A 7,522-nucleotide genomic window follows, 5' to 3' on the forward strand; every position below is an offset into this window, starting at 1 on the left:
GTCAAAAAATTGTAATAAGTATTTAGGTCAGGACAGGAATACTTATTTAATTGTATGCAAAAATGCCCCCTCTGCATCCAGACACTCTGCCCTCAGGCACTCTGCCCCCTCTGCATCCAGACACACTGCCCCCTCTGCATCCAGACACACTGCCCCCTCTGCATCCAGACACACTGCCCTCTCTCACACTGCCCCCTCTGTCACTCTGTCCCCTCTCCTCTGCTCTGTCACGCTGTCCCCCCCCCCTCTGCCCTCTCTCACGCTGTGTCCCCCTCCACTGCCTCTCTCACGCTGTGTCCCCCTCCACTGCCCCTCTCACGCTGTGTCCCCCTCCACTGCCCCTCTCACGCTGTGTCCCCCTCCACTGCCCCTCTCACGCTGTGTCCCCCTCCACTGCCCCTCTCACGCTGTGTCCCCCTCCACTGCCCCTCTCACGCTGTGTCCCCCTCCACTGCCCCTCTCACGCTGTGTCCCTCCTCTGCTCTCTGTCCCCATCCTCTGCTCTCTGTCCCCCTTCTCTGCCCCTCTGTCCCCCTTCTCTGCCCCTCTGTCCCCCTTCTCTGCCCCTCTGTCCTCCTTCTCTGCTCTCGGTCCCCCTCCTCTGCTCTCTGTCCCCCTCCTCTGCCCCTCTGTCCCCCTCCTCTGCCCCTCTGTCCCCCTCCTCTGCTCTCTGCTCTCATCCTGGATATGCAGGCAGGACTTGTTGTGGTGCAGGCTCTCCTATTGTGTAGGGCGGCGGTTCCCAAACTGTGCGCCGCGGCTCCCAGGGGTGCCGTGTCGCTGGGGTGCCGCGGGCCAGCCATAAAAAAAAAAGAACACAGAAACGTACCAATCCGTCGGTAACCGGGACCCAGCAGCCTCCTCTCTCCCGCAGCTTGTTACGGACGTCGATATTCAGTGACAGCTGCGGGAGAGAGGAGGCTGCTGGGTCACGGTGCCCGACGGATTGGTACGTTTCTGTGTTCTTTTTTTTTTTATGGCTGGCCCGCGGCACCCCAGCGACAGCGCCGCGGCACCCCTGGCAGCCGCGACGCACAGTTTGGGAACCGCCGCCCTACACAATAGGAGAACCTGCACCACAACAAGTCCTGCCTGCATATCCATGCATAAGAGAATATCTATACAAGTATACTGCTGTATAAACTGTATTGTTTGTTGGTTCTGTTGAACACTGCTGTACTACCAAGTTACCAACTATTGTGAGTAGCTGCATTCTGTTGTTATCATCTTTAACAAAGTTTAAGTTAAAAAGCGTAATGGCTTAATTCCATCAAAGGTATTGCCAACAGGTTATGGGCCCAGGCACTGTGTGTTAAGGTAAACGGTTAAACATAAAGAAAGATACAAAAGTAGGAGAGAATAAAAGGAAACTGATATATTACAGAATGGTCCTTTATTCAGTACACAAAGAAAAATGCACAGAACAGGCACAAGTATGAACTTTGTTAAATTAAAAGGTTCTGAGAATAATGCAACATGGAAATTTGCAATGCAAATGCAGTTAATGCGGGAAAAGTTGTGGAAAGTCACAGTAGATCCAGACGCCAGTCCAAATGCTGATGAGGTGAATTGTCTAAGCTGTAGAACAGCATGTGTGTTCTATCATTAATGATAAAGATTAAGCAAGTGAGATGTGGAGTGCTCTGAAAAATGCATATGAGGACAAAGGTCTGATGAGAAGAATAAACTTGAGGCGTACGCTGTACAGGATTAAATTGAGTGCTTGTGAGAGTATGGATGAGTACATAGACAAAATGCTGTGGATATCCCAGCAATTGGCATCTGTGGGAGCACAGGTGGACGACTAGGAAGTCGCAATGGCGATGCTGCAGAATCTCACAGCAGAGTATGATTTCCTAGTAATAGCTTTGGAGTCTAACGATACCAAGTTAAAGACAGAAATTGTTAGAACTAAGCTGCTGCAATTCAAACAGAGAATTCATGTTGAGGCAAATGCTGAGAGTACCACTCTACTCACAAAAAGTACCAAGTCCAAGAAACCTAAGTTTAAATGCTTTATATGTCATAAGATGGGGCACAAGGCATCTGAATGCAGACTAAAAGTTAGAAGTGGTGAGCAACAGAAAAAGCGTGAAAAACTTAATGAGTCAGCATTGAGTGTAGCAGATAGTTATAAGAAAGACTACTGGTATATGGACTCAGGGGCCACAAGACATTTAGCTGCAATCGGGAATGGTTCAGTTTGTTGAAACCATGTGATCCAGTTACAGTAAAAGGAATCAGTGAAAAGGTTCTTACTGCAACAAAAGTCGGACCAAAGTAGTGTCTTGCTGTAGGGATCTCAGAGCTTGTCTTTCACATTTTGTGAGATTTTGTTTCCCCAAATCCCTATATGTATTTTTGCCGCAAATATTTTGAAAATCCTTCAGAGTACTCTTATAAAACAAACAGATGGACGCACTTTAGTAGAGGTTACCCCGAGAGTCTTATTAAAGAAGCCATACAGTTTGCACTTCAGCAAGATAGGGGCAACCTGTTAGTCCCGAAGATACGCAATGTTGACAACAATTTTGACCACAAATGTTTGCCAGTTTTTATTTCAAAGTATAACAACCAATCGCAACAAATTAAAAAAATGGTATGTAGAAATTATAACGCGCTACAATATGATCCAGTTCTGGGGAACATTTTGGACAAAAGACCAACAGTGATTTTTTTAAAAAAAGCAGTAGTTTAAAGAGTTAAAAAGTAAAGTCTGGATTTTTTAATGACGCTGAAGTCACGCTCGCCCATATTTTGTGTATGAAGTCGTTGTCGGTGTTATCTGCGCCGTTAATATCGTTACCACCGCCCCTTACAACCATTGCTTAGTTGAAACTTTTATGTAGTTTAAGTTTTGTATGGTTAGTGCAGTACTTTATGTATAGTGTAGAATGTCATATCTTGTACCTTATGTCTTGTATTGTACTAAAAAGTATGAATGATTGTTTCACAGTGTAATGTGCTTGCAACTGAGCTGCGACACAGTACAATGTATCGTATGTTTTTTGTTTGTTTTTTTACCTTTTATAAAAAATAAAGATACTTTTTAAATAAAAAGAAAGTGTACTAGCTTACAACCTGTACCCAGTGGAAGTGCACAGCTGTAGTGGTTAATACTGCATAGCAGCAATAATGTAAAAAACATTTTGTCTTTCTAACTTTTAATTTACTAGTAAGCGGCAATAATTAAACTGGATAATACCTGTAAAGAGACTGTATAAGTGCAAGAAAACTCCTTTGTAAATGTCTGGATGACTAGATTTTCTCCTTTTTTTTGTATAGTTTGTTCCATATGCCTCATCCATATGATTTTGCTTTTTTTGTTTGTTTTAAAGCAAATGTACAAATCTCAACAACTTCATATGAAACTGTCCATACACTTTCAGATTTGGATTCCAATCATATTAGACTGATACCATTGTATATATGATCAGCTGGAAGACTGTGGTGTCTAAATAAAATGTGATCCAATCAGACATAAATAGGGAAAAGAGGACAAACATTGACATATGTGTGGTGTCATCAACCAATGCAAACAGGTTTCTACAAATATGGCCGCTTGTAGGGCTTGTCCAGGCAAGTCATATCTGTCATTGCTCACCAAACAGAGCGCACAATAGAAGTACCAGCCAGCGATGTAGGGCATGCTAAAGATCTAGGTCAGATTGCTTGCTCAATAACAACAGACAGCAGTCTTGTGTTTGTCAGCACCGCCGCCACTTATTGAATTGCTTGCTTTTCTAGTTTTTCCTTTTTCATAAATGGTTTTGACTAGTTGCAGTTCATTTGAAAGCAATCGAGGAAAGTGCTTGTCTGGACAAGCCCTTCCTCATTTCTTTGCTTTGCATATTGACAGTAGGACAGTTAAAAGATAAAATGGTTCTCCACATAAAGAGGAAACAGGAAGGTAGATAAGGAGGGAATATAAGATAAAGAGCCTCCTTGAAAAAGCCACTGAAGTGTGGAGAAATGTCAGAGAGACAGTCTGACCCTCAAAGTCCACTCTGAGTATCCCGTTTACATTACTAAAAAGCGCATATGGGTTCTATGTAATCATTTGCTGAAACACAGATGGAGGGGGCTGCTCTATCTGCACTCTCCCCTTTTCCATACTGCCCTCTCTCAATCAGCTTGGAACATAATTTGTGCTATACATCATAAACTATGTCCAGGCTTATTTTTCACATACCTTTCCTCTTAAACAAGAGAGGATTTCATGTTATGACTGATTGTAAAAACTACATAGGCTGTATTGGGGCTGATATCTGATATTGCACAGTAATAATTTCCTCAAAAAGTGCATATTTTTATTACAGCATTAGATATATTATTATATATATATTATTTTCAGTATTGATGTTCCATTGATAGTGACTCTTACATTTATTTTAATATTGTGTGCAATAAAAGTTCCATATTTTTCACTGCAGTTTCAGTCAAGTCCATTTTTCTTATATTTGTTTCTAAATCCACAAGATATATCTCATTATGCAAAATCTAGATTATACTTCTATTCTAAATGCAGCCGCAAGACTCATCTACCTCTCACGCGGCTCCTCCTCTGCCTCCCCTCTCTGCCTTGCCCTACACTGGCTCCCCTTCCCCTACAGAATTCTTTTCAAACTCCTCACCACCACTTACAAGGCTCTCTCACATTCTACTGCCCCTTATATCTCTAACCTCCTCTCCATTCACACTCCCGCCCGCTCCCTGCGCTCGGCCAATGACCGCCGCCTCTCCTCCACTCTGATCACCTCTTCCCGTTCCAGAATCCAGGACTTTTCCCGTGCAGCCCCCCTTCACTGGAATGACCTCCCTCGCTCCATCCGCCTCTCTCCTACTCTGTGCTCCTTCAAACGTGCACTCAAAACTCACCTCTTTCTCAAAGCCTACCACCCGTCCACTTAACCCTCATCTCCTCCGCTCATTCTCCCCTCTCTTCCATTCCCTCAACTGGATCCTCTTGTGCCTGGTCTGTTTAACCCTCCCTTAGGATGTAAGCTCGTATGAGCAGGGCCCTCTTCCCTCCTGTCTCCTCACCCGTTCTTCTGCTCCGTGTCTATTGCATCTGCCTGCCTGGAGTTTCTGAAGTATTGGTACTTTTGTTTATTGTTCTGTACTGTTATACCCTGTATAGTCTACTGTTTGTACTATGTGCGGCGCTGCGGATACCTTGTGGTGCCTAACAAATAAATGATAATAATAATAATTCCCACAATAAAAGAACAAGTAAAATAGAGGTATGGCCTAGCTCTCATTTAGGCAAACTTGCAGTGTGGGAGCACCTCAACAGCATTATCCTCACTATAAATCATACTTGCCTACTTTTGAAGACAGCTGTTCGGGAGGGGGGTCCGTCGAGGGGGGCGTGGCCACGCCTGGTGCGCAGTTAGGCTCTGCCCCCTGTCAATCTTAGGCAATTTTAGCCAATCGCAGTAGGGGCGGGCCACAATGGTACATTTAGCCCCGCCCCCCACCATCTTTAACAACGGCGACAGCTGGATCCGGGATTTTTGCCTGCTCTCTCCAGAGTCCAGGAGAACTTCCAAAAATTCGGGAGTCTCCCGGACATTCCGGGAGAGTAGGCAACTATGCTATAAATCCTGTGCCAAAAACTTGCACTATTACACACTACAATAATGTTTGACTTACACCAAATGGGAAATGCATACCTTGATAAAACTAGGAAAGTTTTAGTGCAGAGGCCAAGATCATGTTACTCACAAGGAGCCTTCAGGCCAAGACCAAGAAGAGCAGTGTCAGACTGGGGCATAAAGGGCCCACCGGGGAAATATAATGATAGGGGCCCATGCAGTAGTGTGTGCTTCAGGACGCCGCTGAAGAAGCAAGACGAGCCACTATAGGGGACATGGTAAGGTCATTGAGTAAAGTTTACTTTTTTCATTTGGTACTTGTTAATTATAAAGATACTACGGAAGCTCCTCCGCACTGTGCCACTTCTTCCATTTAAAGCGCCTTTTCACATCCCCCACTTCCGGCCTCAAGTCAGCAAAAGTCTTTACAGCAACCAGACAGTGGAGCATTTGAAAACTGCAGCACAATCCTGGCAAACTACAGTTGCATCCATAGAATTAACAAGTACCCAAAGAAAAAGTAAAATTATATATGTCCCACTTTCCTACCTGTATACAGGGAAGGGGGCATATAGTCTGTGCTTGAGTACCAAGGCATTGGCATAGCATATTTACTGGTGGTTGGTCCCTCATCCTGGGAACCAGTGACTACCCCGACAAGACTCACCCGACGTGACTTTTCCGAAGGAGCTGGTTCCCAACCCTGCCCAATGACTCTTCACCCTGACAGCAGCCAATGAGGATGAAGCAAGAAGGCGGCTGCAGCAGATGACGTCATTGAGCATGCCGATGGCATTATCGCTGTTGTTAAGTGGGTGAGGTAAGTATGCATCCATGTACAATGTATTTTAGAAAGGATTATACAGTAATGCTCGCAGCATTGCCCTTCTATTTGAAGGGGATATAGAGCAGCCTATCACTGTGTAAATCTATTGCCACGTCCTTTGCAATGCTTTCATTCTTACTCTGGTGTGTCGTGTAAACCCCACTCTAGAAATCCTGCGTTTGCTCCTGCCGGGGTTCCATATACAACTGTCCTAAAAACCTGAAAACATAAACCAAAAAAAACCTGCTCTAATTTGTTATATATTCAGGGCAACAGCCAACCATAGCTGTGCAGTGGGTGTGGGTTAGTAAGTAAATTTAAAGGGAAAATACACAATTTTCCCATAGTGTTTTATTGATCCCAGCTTGCCCTGTCTGCCTTAAAGTGAAAAGTGTTGAAGTTTAATAATTTAGATAAAGGTGGTAATTAATAATTACTGTACACTACAATCAGTTGCGATGCGATTAATACGCAATGTAATTATGACTGTAGCAACATTTAAATAAGTTTAACATGTTTCTATCATTTAACATAAAATATAAAGTGGTGAAGAGGCTAATTAATGTTTCCAACATATAAATTACATAGTTTGGTATCATTCTATTTGCAATTGTATGAGAACATTTCTGATATTCTTTATGTAGTATTTGCACATTACAAATGCTAGTTATAAATAATATCACTTTTCATACACCAAATAGCAGGTCTATAGGTGGGAGCCTGAAAAAGGAAACCTGGCCATCTCCAGGAACAATGACCAGAGTAATCAACCAATGGCACGTTGCGTTCTTGGGAGGTTATGACCAATGAATGTGGACCTTACTACTGTAACTGTATCTTTGTGATGTCACTGCTTTTTACAGCTGTACAGTGTATAAATTGTTTACCCCTGGCTTTGGAAATCGGAGTGTTCTGATAGAGGTTTGTGTCGGTACCAACTGCGCCAACATATGCACGCAATAATTTACATGTAATCTATTTTGTGAATAAAACCTTTGTACTTTGCAACCACAGCAATCACATTAGAGAATCTTTATTGTATGTTGTACATATGGATGTATCAAAGGGTATGCTGGTGCTTGTAGTAGTACTTGTAGAA

Source organism: Mixophyes fleayi, chromosome 4 (genome assembly GCF_038048845.1).
Source record: "Mixophyes fleayi isolate aMixFle1 chromosome 4, aMixFle1.hap1, whole genome shotgun sequence".
Taxonomy (NCBI): Eukaryota; Metazoa; Chordata; class Amphibia; order Anura; family Limnodynastidae; genus Mixophyes; species Mixophyes fleayi.